The sequence below is a fragment of the Lissotriton helveticus genome, chromosome 5_1, assembly GCF_964261635.1.
Source record: "Lissotriton helveticus chromosome 5_1, aLisHel1.1, whole genome shotgun sequence".
In the NCBI taxonomy this organism is placed as follows: domain Eukaryota; kingdom Metazoa; phylum Chordata; class Amphibia; order Caudata; family Salamandridae; genus Lissotriton; species Lissotriton helveticus.
In genome coordinates this window covers 3873057-3888573 of record NC_136065.1, presented here as the reverse complement: position 1 = coordinate 3888573, position 15517 = coordinate 3873057, and the positions used below count along the sequence as shown (strand labels likewise).

The 15517-nt window shown below is 47.2% G+C and overlaps 1 protein-coding gene across 1 annotated transcript in view; it reads left to right on the top strand.

Annotated features, from left to right (window-relative positions):
• The window catches only part of LOC144752883 (proteasome subunit beta type-9-like), a 193208-nt gene that overhangs the window by 115685 nt on the left and 62006 nt on the right, over positions 1–15517 (top strand). The gene's annotated exons all lie outside the window — the stretch shown is intronic.

Below are 15517 nucleotides of genomic sequence, written 5' to 3'. Positions count from 1 at the left end.
TGCTCCACATGAACCGTTATGTGAAAATGGATAAGGAAAGAGTGGCAGAACTCCCTTCGGTGTCTGGAAAGGGGGGAGTCGACCACACACCCAACAATTAGTGGCATTGCTGGTCTGGTGTGAATAATGTAACATGCGGATAAAGGAATTATTACGCATAGCAAGACGATATGAGAGTTCATGAGGAGGTAGATCACTAAACGTGTGCTCTACTGTAGCAATAGAAGACTTATTTACATGAGAAACTGGAAAACACAAATAAAATGCATAACTTATGCAGGTAAACATAAGGCTGAAAAACAATATGAAACTTAGAAAAACGATACATCGGATTGAGTTTTGACTAACTCTCTCACTATGGGGGTCTATTATATACATGTCAGAAACCGGTCTAACCGTTTCACCTAGGGGAGGACTTAGACAATCAAACTGGCTGACTTATTTTACTAGACCTTAATTTTAGCTTGTACTCCTGCTGCGGAGTTTTCTCTAACAGGGAGGAATCTGTATCATTGTCTTTTGCGGGACAGTCCTTGAGAATAGTACTTTGGCAGTTTTTAAAATCCTCGGAAATGTTCTTGGAAACAGTCTTTAGTCCGTAAAATCTTTTCACATGAGACAGGTGGACCCAGCCCTTCCTGCCTTCCAGCTTGACGGCAGTACGGGTGGCCAGGAGGACCTGTTTTGGCTCCTTCCAGCGAGGCTCCAGCGGACTTGAACGATCAAAGTTCCTCACAAGAACCATGCATCCGGGAACGATTTCATGCGGTGCCACCTCGGTATTGTCTGGAAATGCGGCGGCAACCTGTGAACGACAAGAGTGTAGGGCAGACATCAAGGAAGCTAGGTAATCTGTCAGCATATTACTTGAAACATCGGTAATACTTCGGGGTCTAGGTGTACCCCACATATTAGGGGGGCGGCCGAATACGACCTCATACGGGGACAGACCTGATCTGGAATGTGCGACCATGCGCATATAAAACAAAGCGACTGGCAGAGCTACTAGCCAGTCCACACCTTTCTCTTTACATATTTTGGCGATGCGGATTTTCAGGGTCTGATTATGTCTCTCTACGAGACCGGCTGCTTCAGGATGGCGTACACAATGGAACTTCCACTGGTACCCTAACAAAAGGGAAACATGTTTCATGAGTTCAGATGAGAATGGCTGGCCGTTGTCAGAATACACGACCCTAGGGAGTCCATAACGGGGGAAGAATTCACGAACCAACTGCTTGGCAGTGGTCGCGGCTGTGTAATCTGGGACTGGATATGCTTCTGTCCACCTGGACAAAGCGCATACAACTACAAGGACATACTTGAAACCTCGACATCGCTCCATCTGAATATAATCCATCTGGAGGACTTCAAAAGGGTGGTCAGGGGGCTGGAATCCACCTTGTTCCACCGGGACACTTTTACCTGGATTAAACTGGCAACATATCATACAGGTACGGACTTTCTGCTTGGCTGCAGCTCGTAAATGCTTGTTGAACCAAATGTTCTGGATACTATCTAACATAGCTTTTTCTCCTAAATGTGCTGGACTATGTGCGGTATTGATAATGACTTGAACCATAGAGTCGGGGAGAAACCATGTGGCTCTACCCTTCGTTACCCATCCCTGATCTGTCTGGACCCCTCCTTGTTCGGACCATTTCTTGATTTCATCGGGAGTAGCATGTAACTGGATATCTATGACATCTCGAGTGGGGTCGAAAAGTGTAAAAGGCTTACTGTAGTTCGGTGTAGCTAGAACAGGAGCTTGACATAAGGCTTTCTTTAACTCATTATAACTAAGTGTATGTTCAGATGTCCAAGGGAGGACAGTCGATACGGCTGCCTCCTGTGTCATTAACTGTATCAGTGGCTTGGCTAGAAATGCATACTGAGGAATCCATTGTCTGCAATAAGAAGTAAGGCCGATAAAAGCACGTACCTCCTTCTGGGTCTTGGGCTGAGGAAGACTCGCTATTAACTGGATACGGTCTGGTGTCAACTGCCTACCCCACTTGGACAGCAAGTGGCCTAAATAGATCACTTGCTGGACACAGAATTGAAGCTTCGAAGGGGACACCTTGTGCCCCATCTCGGCAAGGAAATACAAGACTGTAAGGGATGCTCGCTCGCAAGCACGTTCAGAACGGGCTGTGATCAGTAGATCATCGACATACTGGAGCAGGGCAGTGTCAGTTGGCATGTGAATGTTGTCTAGTTGTCTCTTAAGTGCTTGACTGTAAATACTAGGACTTTCTGTGAAACCTTGAGGAGCTCGTGTAAATTGGTAGCTCCTTCCATTTAAACAAAATCCGAAAAGAAACTGGCTGTCTGGATGAATGGGGACACTGAAAAACGCGTTCTTGAGGTCTATGACTGTAAAAAATGAGGCTTCGGAATCAATGGCTGTCAATAGGGAAGAGATATCTGGGACAACTGGGTACTGAGGAATAATACATTTATTGAGTTCTCGAAGGTCAATCACTAATCGATATACTGGGGGTGCATTTGGATCAGTACGTTTCATGACTGGAATGATCGGAGAATTACATACATTGGAGTCAGTTTCTACAACTACTCCTTGAGCGATGAGCTCGTCAATAATTTTGGATAAGGCTGTTACAGCCTCAGGTGGCAATCTGTACTGTCTGATTCGTGGTAACACTACACCTGGTTTGAGAGTCACACGATGGGGTGTGATTTGCATATAACCTACATCAGTTGGACCTTGCGCCCATAGATGCTGCGGAACATTGGACAATCTCGGGTCAAAATCTCGTAATACATAGTGACCCTTGAAGTCACGTAGAAACAGTCGTATTCCTTCTGGGGAGCAGCAAATAACTGCACCTAATTCTTTCAGTGTTTTAATACCTAACAGATTTTCTGGACATGACTTCGTAAGTAATAGATCAGTAGTGCGGGACAATGGACCTACTGCTAGAGTAACTGGCTTAGATATCTCGTTTACAATAGGCTTTCCTGAAAATCCAAGGGAAACATTTCTAGAGCCTGAGAGCGGAGCCCCTGGAACTTCGGCGTGACTGATGGTCGTCCTACTTGCCCCTGTATCAATCAGAAACTTTCTGTCTTTCCCTAGTACTTGACTATGAACATAGGGACCTTCTTGATCTACAGGAATCTCGATGAGAGGCAAGCCTACCTCCCTCTCTAGGCTGTTTCATGAATATGGCTGATACTCTGGATACTCGGACTGTGCATACTGGTACATCTGCTGTGTAACATGCTGTGTTGCAGCAATAGGCTGCGGTGCTGGAACTGTCTGTTGTGCATTCTGTGGCTGAGAAGTCTGTGAAACTTGTTCTTGTCTAGGCGGACGTGGTCTTTCTTTAGTCTTACCAGTAGCTATATTGTGTTTCAGAACTGCACACTCGTTTATAAAATGACCTGGCTGTTTACAATAATTGCATGTCCCTTTAACGGGAGCTGCAGGATGACTGGCTTGATTCGTACCCCTCTTCTGACTGTCTTGTGTAACAGATTGTGCAACTAGTACTTTCATTTTCGTGTCTTTCATACGTTTTCTTTCATGATCTTGCTCTTCTCTGATTCTATTCTGGTGATATTGGAGCATCTGTAACATCTGGGACGGGGTACTAGCTTGCCATGTACTTTCGACTTTCAAAACTCGATTCTTAACTTGTGGACTTGAATTCTCGACTAATTTAGTAACAAAAAGATGAGGGTATGACTCGCTACTCGTCTTCAAGCCACTGTTTATAATAAAGCATTTCTCAAATCTAGAATAAAAATCACTAGTATCTTCGTCTTGTTTCTGTTTACAGGCTGAGATTGCATCCCAGTCTTCCTTTTTAGTGGCTAATAATCTTGGCAAAACTTGTATTAACAGTTCAGGTAATTCTTTACATTTCTCTCCAAGACCGGTACCTGGTACTCGTATCTTATCTTCAGCTTCTAGAACTGCCCAATCGATCTTTTTCTCTCCCACCTCCCATTCTTTTTCCTTGAGTTTTTCATATACCCCTGCGGGCAATAGGACTTTTAGCATTTTAATTATATCTGGATACGTGTATTCTCCCACTGTTTATAATAAAGCATTTCTCAAATCTAGAATAAAAATCACTAGTATCTTCGTCTTGTTTCTGTTTACAGGCTGAGATTGCATCCCAGTCTTCCTTTTTAGTGGCTAATAATCTTGGCAAAACTTGTATTAACAGTTCAGGTAATTCTTTACATTTCTCTCCAAGACCGGTACCTGGTACTCGTATCTTATCTTCAGCTTCTAGAACTGCCCAATCGATCTTTTTCTCTCCCACCTCCCATTCTTTTTCCTTGAGTTTTTCATATACCCCTGCGGGCAATAGGACTTTTAGCATTTTAATTATATCCGGATACGTGTATTCTCCCATACGGAGCATGTCTTTTAATTCTCGGTGGAACCCTGCTGGATCTTTGTCATGACAGGGAATTAATTTCTTCATCTCTAAGAGTTCCATCTTTGTAATCGGAGTGTAAACAAACACTCGTTGCATTTCACCATCTGCTGTCCTGACTGGGTGTACTTCTCGTAACGGATTCTGTCTATCTATGTAAAACGGTTTACTTTCTGGAGGTGAGACATGAACAAAATGCGGGTTCAGGAACGTTCTATATTTGTGGCGCTGTTCTAGAATGACACTAATTAAATCGGTACCTAAACCTTTCCATCTATACTGGAGTAACTCGTTCAGGACATCATGTAACGGACCTGGATCAGAATGTTGACCCTCATACAATGTGATGAGGTGCTGGATCATATACATACTCACCAGTCGTTGCTCGGCTGGGGGCAGTTTCAGAAACATTTGTGCCACTATTTCATCTGGAAAAGTGGTAGAATCAGTAATCCATCGGACTGCTGATCGGGCTAGTTCTTGTTCATGCATAGTACTTAACTCACTATAACCGATTCGTGATTTCAGAATATGATCGATAGCTTGAAATACTTGTTCTAGAGAACCTTGTTCTGGTGCTGGGTGATGAAAAACTGACTTGTGTTCTAGGCGTAAATGGCGGTCTGGAAATCTAGATTTTCCTACATACGCTATTCTGGTGGGATTCTCGTCGTCTACCTCTTCAGTAGAAGAGTCATTCTCCTTCTCGCTTACTTGTGCTGCTTTACGTTTCTCGTGTAACCTTATTATTTCTTTACGAATTTTCTTGTACATACTCTCTATACTACTGATGGTTCTGTGCTTACCCTCGGCTATATTATCACTCCACCTTGTCAGGATTCTCATTTCGGCCGGATCTTTAGTCGGAGAATCTTGTTCTCTTATTAAACAATTAATCAGAAATTTTAATATCATGAGCTGGATCTCAGCTTTCCTTTGAGACATGGCTTCGCCAATACTTTCTGGATCATCCCCTGTACGGATGAAACGATATATTCTGTCTAGATCTTCTTTCATATTCGGTAGGGTGTCCAAATACCCGGTCACCCGTCTTACACGTATGGAATATATAACCGTACTATCATCACCTGCAACTGGATCATAGCGGCATTCAGTAAGAGCTCGTCGGATTTCTGCAACGGACTTATATTTGGGCGTACGCTGTAACGCACTTTCATGTAACTCGACTAACGTTACTCGTTGGTGTGGTGGCGGGGTACCAGGAGGACCTCCTCCTGCGGCCCCTATATTGGAATCGTCGACTGATACTCTTCGTACTGGCGCGGTGGGAAATTGTAACGCGGGCTGGACCGGGGGTACCGTAACAGGTACTCCGGTGACTGGAGGAGCAGGATTTACATTATTTACAGGAGCTGGCGGAACAGGATTTGCATATTCTGGGACTGTGTCGTCCAAATAGGACGAAATAAAAATATCAGCTGCGGTCGGTTTGTGACGTAGCTTGGTCGGAACTAAGGGTGGCGGAAAATTACTGGATGCCTCCGGGGTCGCTTTTGGCAAGCCCTCGGCAAGAAGAGGATACATACCCTTAATGAGGGCATGCCTCTGTCTGTCTGACTGTTCGGTTTTGACTCGTTCACCTATCTCGATTAATTCCCTTTCTTGGGCTCGTTCTAAGGATTCTCTACTTAGTTCTGACTTTCTGATTTCTTTTTCGGTTCTTTTATGAGATTCTTTGCGCCATAACTCGATGGCATCTTTCTGTGACTGTCTGGCTTTCTTTTTCCATAATGCTTCTTCTACTCGCATGATGCACTCGGCATCCCATGTGCCTGATACGGGCCATCTATACTTTTCTTCTAACTGTTTGGTATACTCTACCCATAAATCTAGATATAATATGGCACTTATGCCATGCTTCTGATACATAAAATGACCTGGACTGTCCCTAGGCGGGACAGGAACTGCTGCTTCTAACAGACCTTTTCTGGTTTTTAACTGACGTAGTTTAGAAAATAAAGGCATGACTGAACTGTAATCTAGACACAATACAATACACAATGAACACGATAATTACACCACGACATTAAAATACATGAATGACATTTTAAAATAACAGTTCGAACAGAATACTACCTGGAATACTGAAAACAGAATACATGAATCTTCTCGAGAACAGAACTGACTAGAACAGAAACTAGATGCACTGCTAAAACAGTACGAAACTTACCGGTCTCATAAAGAGACACGTCAGGACCCGCATCCACTGAAGTGGACACTTCGTTTTGGGTCTGTGTACCACCAAAACCCACGGACCAGAGACAATTAAATTGACCCTGTCTAGATACTACCCCAGCAACGGTACTCACCGGGCAGCAAGAACGGAAGGCCTCGGACTGGACTGGACTGCTTCGACGCCGGACGGACGAACTTCGGACTTCAGTTACGGGTGGGCCTCCGGATACCTCGGACCTTGGACTCTCGGCTTGGGCTCTGGTCGGGACTCGCCGCGTTCCTCCACCGCCTCGTCTGGATGCTGGACCGCCACCTCCGTCTCCTCCGTGGGCCTGAGGGATACTTGAAGCAGAAATATCTGCACGTGCACGGTATGGTTCCGTCACGGCTGCAGAGGGTCAGGGGGCCGGCGTGGCTTCACCGGCGCGTGGGGAAAGGGCAAGTCCCTATTTGGGCGCCATTATGTGGTATATAAATAAATAATACCGGATCTAGGTTTGACTGGACATAGCAATAACAGATAGCTCAATAAATAAGAGTCAAGATTCGAGGTAGTAGGAGTTTGCAGGTTTAATACAGCATAAAGGACAGGAACAGGACAACCTGCACGGGAACAGGATGGCAGGGCCCTGCAGGGGGGACAGGGAATGAGCGCGCTGACTTTAATAACAGTACACAAGCATATATACTAAAACAGTTGCATTACAGTGAATACAGTAGGCGGAGCAGTGGGTGTGGTCAATAGCAGTCGCGAAAGATAAGGGTGAAAGTGGGTGTAACAAGAGGCGTATACATAGACATGTGATGTAAACGTAACAGAATATGTCATAAATGGGGCGGAAACATGGAGGGGGCCACCTAAGGAGCCGGGACCTCTAACCTAGTGGTGCGCGCAAACTGACAATGACGTGTTACTAGGAGAAGCTGGGGGCTATGACTTCTGCGCTAGGAGCAGAGACTGAAGTCTGGAGAGTCAGGGCGACATGTACCTAAACAATATCTAGTATCTGATGTTTAGAGAACATGTTGATATAAACTAAAAGTCAGGAGGGGAGAGGCTATCAGACTCTAAGACTGGAGCATGCATTATTCTACATGTAGTGCGTGATGAAGAATATTAAATGACCATTAATACAGTATTTCTCTTACATGGAGACGTAAAGGCTAGACGATGACGGAAACTATTGATGCGATTCAGTAGCTTAGGAATGCAGAGAAGGAGGGCTGGACTGATAACTAGAATCATAACATACTTTTGGCAGACTCGTAGGCAGAGCCAGGCCGAGCCGGGCACTGCGAGGCAGGAAGTAAGTGAAGGGTCGAGGATACAGGTGGGGGCTGTATCGCTCCTCAGCGAGGGCTCAGGAGACAGGAGCTGAATCTGGTGTCCGGGCCGTTTTGAGGCCTAGGAACGGGGACTTTTCAATGAAATAACGTGCACACTGAGAAACATGGCAACGTAACTTTACATAGGCCTGATATTCGTAGTATTCACGAGAACTGGGATCTGGCATACTAGGGATGGACACAACTGTAATTGCGTCTTTAATCAAACATGGGGGATACATATGCATATTAATCATGCACACATAACATAAGATGGGGGACACGTAGGGACACAGAACATGGCAAAATTTACTTTTCCACAACATGGTTTTGTGTTCTCAGGCTGGCATCTGCTCTCACTGTAGAGGCAGTTTCCAGGGGATACGACCTTGTAGCAAAACCTCCTGTAGTGATTTACACTGGGGGGTTCTGGCGATTGCAATTAAAACAAGCATTGGAAATGCAATCTGTCTTGCTTTTGTTTAAGTTAGAGCTATTGGTTTTGTAAATGACAATCGCCCAGATGCATCAAGCATACATTTTGCGATTCCTTATTTGCGAAAAATAAGGAATCGCAAATCAGGAATCGCACAATGCAATGCATCAAGAAATTGCTAAAAAAATTGCGATTTCTTAAAATTCCTTAATTGCGAGTCGCAATTAAGGAATACCTCCCCATTCATTCCTATGGGCCTAGAGCCCCATAGGAATGAATGGGAAGACAATCTCAATTTGCGATTCGCAAATAGCGAGTCGCAAATTGAGATCGCGATTTCAAGGGTGCAGGTGTGTCCAAAGGACACCCTGTTACACCCCTGAAATTATCTGTGCACATATGTTGCGCACACACATGCCCTTACGGCATGTGTGTGCGCAACATGAAACTTTGAAAAATGCACTTGAGTGCATTTTCAAAGTTTTTGCAAATTACCATGAAGTTGTTCTTCATGGTAATTTGCGTGCCCTATTAGCGAAATCGCTATTTTTTAAACTTTAATGCATTGCATTTAAGGAATCTCAATTTGAGATTCCTTAAATGCAAGCAATTGCAATTTAGCGAATTCGCAATTTGCGATTTTTGCATTTGGGATGATGCATCCCAAATGCAAAAATACCGGTCGCAAAGGGGCAGATTCTGAGAATCTGCCCCTTTGCCAGCGGATTTCTGTTTGATTCATCTGGGCCAATGTCTTTTACCTAGGAGTTATGGAGTGTATGTATGTGGTGTGTAGTGGAATTATGTGGGTTGGATTAGTTAGTTGTGTAATTCTGTGGCATGTAATTATGTGGTGTGGAGTGGATTTGTGTTGTGGAATTATGTGGCATGGCGTGCAATGGAAATATGTGGACAGTAATTATGTGGTATTGAGTGTCCTGGAATTATATGGAGTGGGATTTTGTGTGTTGTGGAGTGTCATTATGTGGAATGGTATTTTGTCTGGTGCAGTAATATGTAGTGGAGTTTAATTAATTGGTGTGCTGTTGAATTTTGTGGCACAATGTGGATTTGATGTATGTGGTATGTTGTGTAATTTTGCTGTTGAGTTGTAATATGTGGTTTGTGTCAAATTATGTGGTGTGGATTGGAATGGAAATGTGTGGAGTTGAATTGTGTGGCTTGGAACTGTACGGATATCTTTGTGTTTTTGAGAGCTATTGGCATTGTTAATGTCAATGTGTTTTAGTCATGTGTTACGGAGTGGTGTGGATAGATGTGGTGTGAATTGGATTTATGTGGGTTGGACTGGAATTGTTTGTCATGGAATTGTGTGGTGTTGAGTGGAGTTCTGTCTTTTGGAGTTATGTGGCATGGTGTGCAGTGGAATTATGTGGATAGTAATTATGTGCCATTGAGTCTACTAGAATTCTGTGAAGTGGAATTGTGTTTTATGGAGTGTAATTATGTGGAGTGGTATTGTGTGTCATGGAGTGGCATGTAATTATGTGGAGTGCTAGTGTGTGTCATGCAGTGGCATGAAGTGGAGTGGAATTATGTGGTGTTGAATTTTGTAGCACAATGTGGAATTCTCTGTTGTGAATTGGATATAGGTGGTGTATAGTGGAATTGTGTTGTGTAGTTGAATTGTAGTTTTGTGAGGAATTATGTGGTGTGAAATTACAATTTGTGGAGTTGAATTGTAAGGCATGGAACTGTGTGGCATGGTGTGAGTGGAATTATGTGGCATGGTGTGACTATATTTATATGGATTGTTATGTGGCATTGAGTGGATGTATGTGGGGTGTATTTATATAGTATTGAGTAGAGTGGAATTAGTTGGAGTTGAATTGTGTTTGTGAATGGGGTTATGTGTAGGGAAAATATGATGCATGGTGTTATATGGTGGGCTGGTTGAATCATGTTTGCATTGTCACGTCCAGCCCAAGTCAATACCACAGTGTTGAAGGCTGTAAGAAAGGTAGGAGTACTAGCGGAACGGCTCTGCATGTCGGCCACCATTTCTAGTGGAGCCGTCCCTGAACCAAAGATGGACCTACTGCCCCACTGATGTGGCACAAGGTGTCCCTTTTAGCGAGAAATTTTTGAAGTTGCAGGGCGAGGGAGACTAAAAGAGATGCTAAGCTTGGAGCATTTCAACCCTGGCTGTACTTGAAATTGGAGTTAAATAATCAGAATTTTGCCCTCCTGCTGCTCTTAGTTTATCTATTCTCTGTGTGGTAGGGTTGCCAAGCTGCTGTCTCTGTTTAATGTATATGGGGACCTTCCATAGGTACTGCAATTACAGGTGCTGTCTGTGCTCTATCCATCCAGTAAGGTTTCAGAATATCGTCCGACAAATATTGTGGTGCTTACAAAACTTTTGCCACTTAAGCGTTAATAAATAAACATTGACACCTAATTAGACATTAAACAGACTGATGAACAGGATTTTCCTGCAAGGTAAGCTTGTATTGTAGCTGCCTGTGGTGTACCTATTAGTCAACATATTACAGACTTGTATTCAGTTCTCTCCCGTTCCAGTCTCCGGATGATTGCACTTATTGTCCTATACAACTCTGGCCTGTTTGCCTTCCTTTTGGTATTAAGCCCTTCTTTTGAAAGCCCTCCTTCCCAATTTCCTGGATACCAAACGGGGAGTTGCCATACATATCAATCAATCAATCACTGCATTTCTAAAGCGCGCTACATACCCGTTAGGGTCTCAAGGCGCTGGGGTGGGGGGGGCTGCTACTGATCGAAAAGCCAGGTCTTGAGGAGTTTCCTGAAGGCCAGCAGGACTTGAGTCTGTTGTAGGCTGGTAGGGAGAGCGTTCCAGGTCTTGGCGGCGAGGTAGGAGAAGGATCTGCTGCCAGCGGTGGTTTTCCGGATACAAGGAATTGTGGCGAGGGCGAGGTTGGCTGAGCGGAGGCTTCGGGTGGGGGTGTAGAAGCTGAGTCGGTTGTTGAGGTATGTGGGTCCGGTGTTGTGTAGTGCTTTGTGTGCGTGGATGAGGAGTTTGAAGGTGATCCTCTTGTTGACTGGGAGCCAGTGCAGGCCTATCAGGTGGGGTGTGATGTGGCTGCTTCGGGGGACGTCGAGGATCAGTCGTGCTGAGGCGTTCTGGATTCGTTGTAGTCGTCTCAGGAACTTGGTTGTTGTTCCTGAGTAGAGGGCGTTCCCGTAGTCGAGTCTGCTGGTGATGAGGGCCTGGGTGACGGTTTTTCTCGTGTCGGGGGGATCCATTTGAAGATCCTGCGGAGCATTCGGAGGGTATTGAATCAGGACGCTGAGACGGCGTTGACTTGCCTGGTCATGGAGAGGGTGGAATCGAGGATCACCCCCAGGTTGCGTGTGTGGTCTGTGGGTTCCGGGGCTGTGCCTAGCGATGTGGGCCACCAGGAGTCGTCCCAGGCTGATGGGGTGGGTCCGAGGATGAGGACCTCCATCTTGTCTGAATTCAGCTTCAGTCTGCTGTCCTTCATCAGTCGGCTACGGCCTTCATTCCTCTGTGGAGGTTGGCTTTTGCGGTGTGGGGGTCTTTGGTGAGGGATATGATCAGCTGGGTATCGTCGGCGTAGGAGATGATGTTGAGGTTATGTTGTCGTGCGACGTGGGCGGGCGGTGCCATGTAGATATTGAACAGCGTCGGGCTGAGGGAGGATCCCTGTGGGACGCCACAGATGATATGGGTGGTTTTTGAGCGGAAGGGTGGGAGGCGGACGCTCTGGTTTCTGCCGGAGAGGAAGGATGTGGTCCAGGCCAGGGCCTTCTCTTGAATTCCGGCGTTATGGAGGCGTGCTGATAGGGTTCGGTGGCAGACTGTGTCAAAGGCTGCTGAAAGGTCCAGGAGGATGAGGACGGCTGTTTCTTCTTTGTCCATCAGGATCCTGATGTCGTCAGTGGTGGCGATGAGGGCGGTTTCGGTGCTGTGGTTTCTGCGGAATCCGGATTGGGAAGGGTCCCGGATGTTGTTGTCATTGAGGTAGCTGGTTAGCTGTTTGTTGTCAATCTTCTCTGTCACTTTTGCCGGGAACGGGAGCAGGTAGATGGGCCGGAAGTTCTTGAGGTCCTTGGGGTCCGCCTTGGGCTTCTTCAAAAGAGCGTTGATCTCAGCGTGCTTCCAGCTTTCCGGGAATGTTGCTGTCTCGAAGGAACTGTTGATTGTTTTCCGGAGGTGGGGTGCGATGGTTGTGCTGGCTTTGTTGAAGATGTGGTGAGGGCAGGGGTCAGATGGGGATCTGGAGTGGATGGAGTTCATGGTTTTGATGGTGTCTTCGTCGCTGACGTGGGACCAGGTGGTCAGGCGGCGGGTGCGGGTGGTGATCGCAGGGGTGGTGGACTTGGTCGTGGGTGCGGGGGTGTCGGAGTTGAAGCTGTCGTGGATGTCTGCGATCTTGCGGTGAAAGAAGGTGGCCAGGGAGTCGCATAGGTCTTGCGATGGTGGGATGTCGTTGGTGTTGGAGCTGGGGTTGGAGAATTCTTTCACGATGCTGAAGAGCTCTTTGGTGTTGTGTGCGTTGTTGTCTAGGCGGTCCTCTTGGCGGTCCTGATGAGTTAGTGGTGTCTGCGGGTGGTGCTTTTGTGGGCTGTGTGGCTGTCTGGTGTTCGGTCGTGGAGCCATTTCTTCTCCAGCTTCCGAAAGGTGCGCTTGGAGATCCGGAGGTCTTCGGTGAACCAGGCGGCTTTCTTGTTGGTGTGGTTGGTTGTGGAGGTCTTGAGGGGGGCGAGGGTGTCGGCGCAGTCGTTGATCCATTGTTTGAGGTTGGTCGCGGCGGTGTCTGGGTCGGTGGGGTCGGCGGGTGGTCTCAGGGCGAGGGTGGTAGTCACTTGATCCTTGGTGACCTTGCCCCAGCAGCGGCGTGGTAGCTGTTGGGTGTGGTGGTGTGTGGCGGGTTTCCTGAAGGAGAAGTGGACGCATCTGTGGTTGGTCCAGTGGGGTTCGGTGGTGTGCTTGAAGGAGACGTGGGGGCTTGTGGAGAAGATGGGGTCCAGCGTGTGTCCAGCGGCGTGGGTGTGTGTCGTTACGAGCTGTTTGAGTCCGAGGTTGGCGAGGTTGTCGATCAGGGCGGTGGAGTTGTTGTTGTTCTCGAGGTGGAAGTTCAGGTCCCCGAGGAGGATGTAGTCCGTGGAGGCGAGGGCGTGGGTGCTGACGAGGTCGGCGATGGTGTCGCAGAACTGTGGCTGTGGTCCGGGTGGTCTGTAGACGAGTGCTCCTCTGAGGGTGGTGTTGGGAACAGTGTGGATCTGGAAGAACATGTGCTCGGCAGTGGTGAGGGGGTCGTCGGTGTTGGTCGAGACTCTGAGGGTGTCCTTGTGGATAATGGCGATTCCCCCTCCAACTCCGTTGGTGCGGTCTCTGCGGGAGATCTTGTAGCCGTGTGGGATGGCTTAGTGGATGTCTGGTGCTGAGGTGACGTTCAGCCAGGTCTCCGTCAGGAAGGCGACGTCTGGAGCGCTGGAGTCTAGGAGGTCCCAGAGTTCGATGGCGTGCTTGCGGGCGGAGCGGGTGTTGAGGAGGATGCAGCGGAGGTGGTTGGGTTCTCTGGTTGCTGGTTTGGCGGGCCGGATGCTGGTAAAGCTGCAGTCCGGCAGGTGAAGAGCCCTTGGGTCCGCTTCGGGGTGGCCCGGTAGCAGGGGTGGTCTCGTCCAGTGTTGAGTGCGTGGAGGGTGCTGAAGTCGTAGTGCAGTCTGGCGTTGCGTGGGGCGTGGGGTCCAGGGATTCTGGCGCTGGGCGCGGTCCAGGCGCGGACGGGCGTGGATGGGCTTGCCTTTGGCGCACCTTCGGCGCGCAGCGGTGCGCCCGCTGCGCGGCCTCCATAAGAGGGGGTGTGGGAGGGCGGGGCAGCCAAATATGGTGGTTGCTAGCCAACCAATATTTTAGTTTTTGCTTAGTTTCAGTTTTATGTTTGCAATAAAGAAGAAAAATAGAAAAACGTGTATGTGAGTGTGGGGGGTAAAGGGGAGGAAGGTGCGTGTTAAATGGAATGTGGAACATTTTATCTTTTGATGGGAAACATGTGTCAAGCATCACAGGAGGACGTCAAGCTGTGTTGAGAGCTCAGTATGTGGATTTAGGAATTAGGGCACACCCAGGACCAGGGGCGCGAGTAAAGAGGGGTGCAGACTTGAGAAGGGCCTTAATACTCCGCAGGAGAACAGTCTGCTTCGGCAGGGGGTTGAGAAGGTCTGACGGAGTGCCAGTACTGCCAGCACCAACCACACTCTCCATCATCACAAACTGCTCGTGCTTCTAGGGTGCCGCCCACACATGAAGAGGGGTCGTACACCAGCTCGACTTATCAGGCCTGTTTGAAGCGCGGACTGACAAACACTATAAACCAATGTCTCCAAGTGAAATCTATCCACATGTTGAGCTGTAATACTTCTTTGTGGGCATTTGTCTGACCGCAATAAGATGCAGAACTTTCTCTGGCCCTTGGTCCCAGAGTGCCAAGTGAGGGGGTAATTGAAAATAAGTGCAGTTGCCATGGTAAAAGATAAAGCACGGCAGTCGCTGTGTCAACAACAAAGACCAGATGAGAACTGCAAAGCTGAAAAGTGAAGTCAGATTTATGCATCACATTACACTGTGTTTGCTGGCAAAGCTAGCTGCTCACTCTCTCCCGCAGCCTCCATGCATGCTCTCTGCTGCCCAGCTTGAGGCAAACAAAAAAGAAAATTGTGCCACAACAGAACATAAATAAAAGAAGCACTTGCAATGCAATAGGACTCGCACTTACGCGAGACCTATTGCATTGCATCACAGACAACGGGAGGGGGCGTACTGTGTAACACTCAAAGTAAAGGGGCCAGTAGCCATGGGAGGTTACAAATGACGACATGGATATAATGAGGGACTAACAAGCCTCGTAATCAATCAGACGGCAGCATTTACGAAAGACAATAACTCAAGCCAATTAAAAAGATGGGTGGAGAGTGGGCGGAGCTTCCACTCCATAGTCCATTACTGCATGCCTCGCAAAGCGAGCAGCGCATGCGCGCTGCCGCTATAGGCTCGACCTAAAAAGAGGAATGTCTAATGCCTTGTCTTTATAAAAAAAAGTGTCTGCATGAGTTAGGAACCCCCCTTTTAGTTCACATGTGCAGTGTGATGGAAATAATGCCCTGTAATACTTGGTTC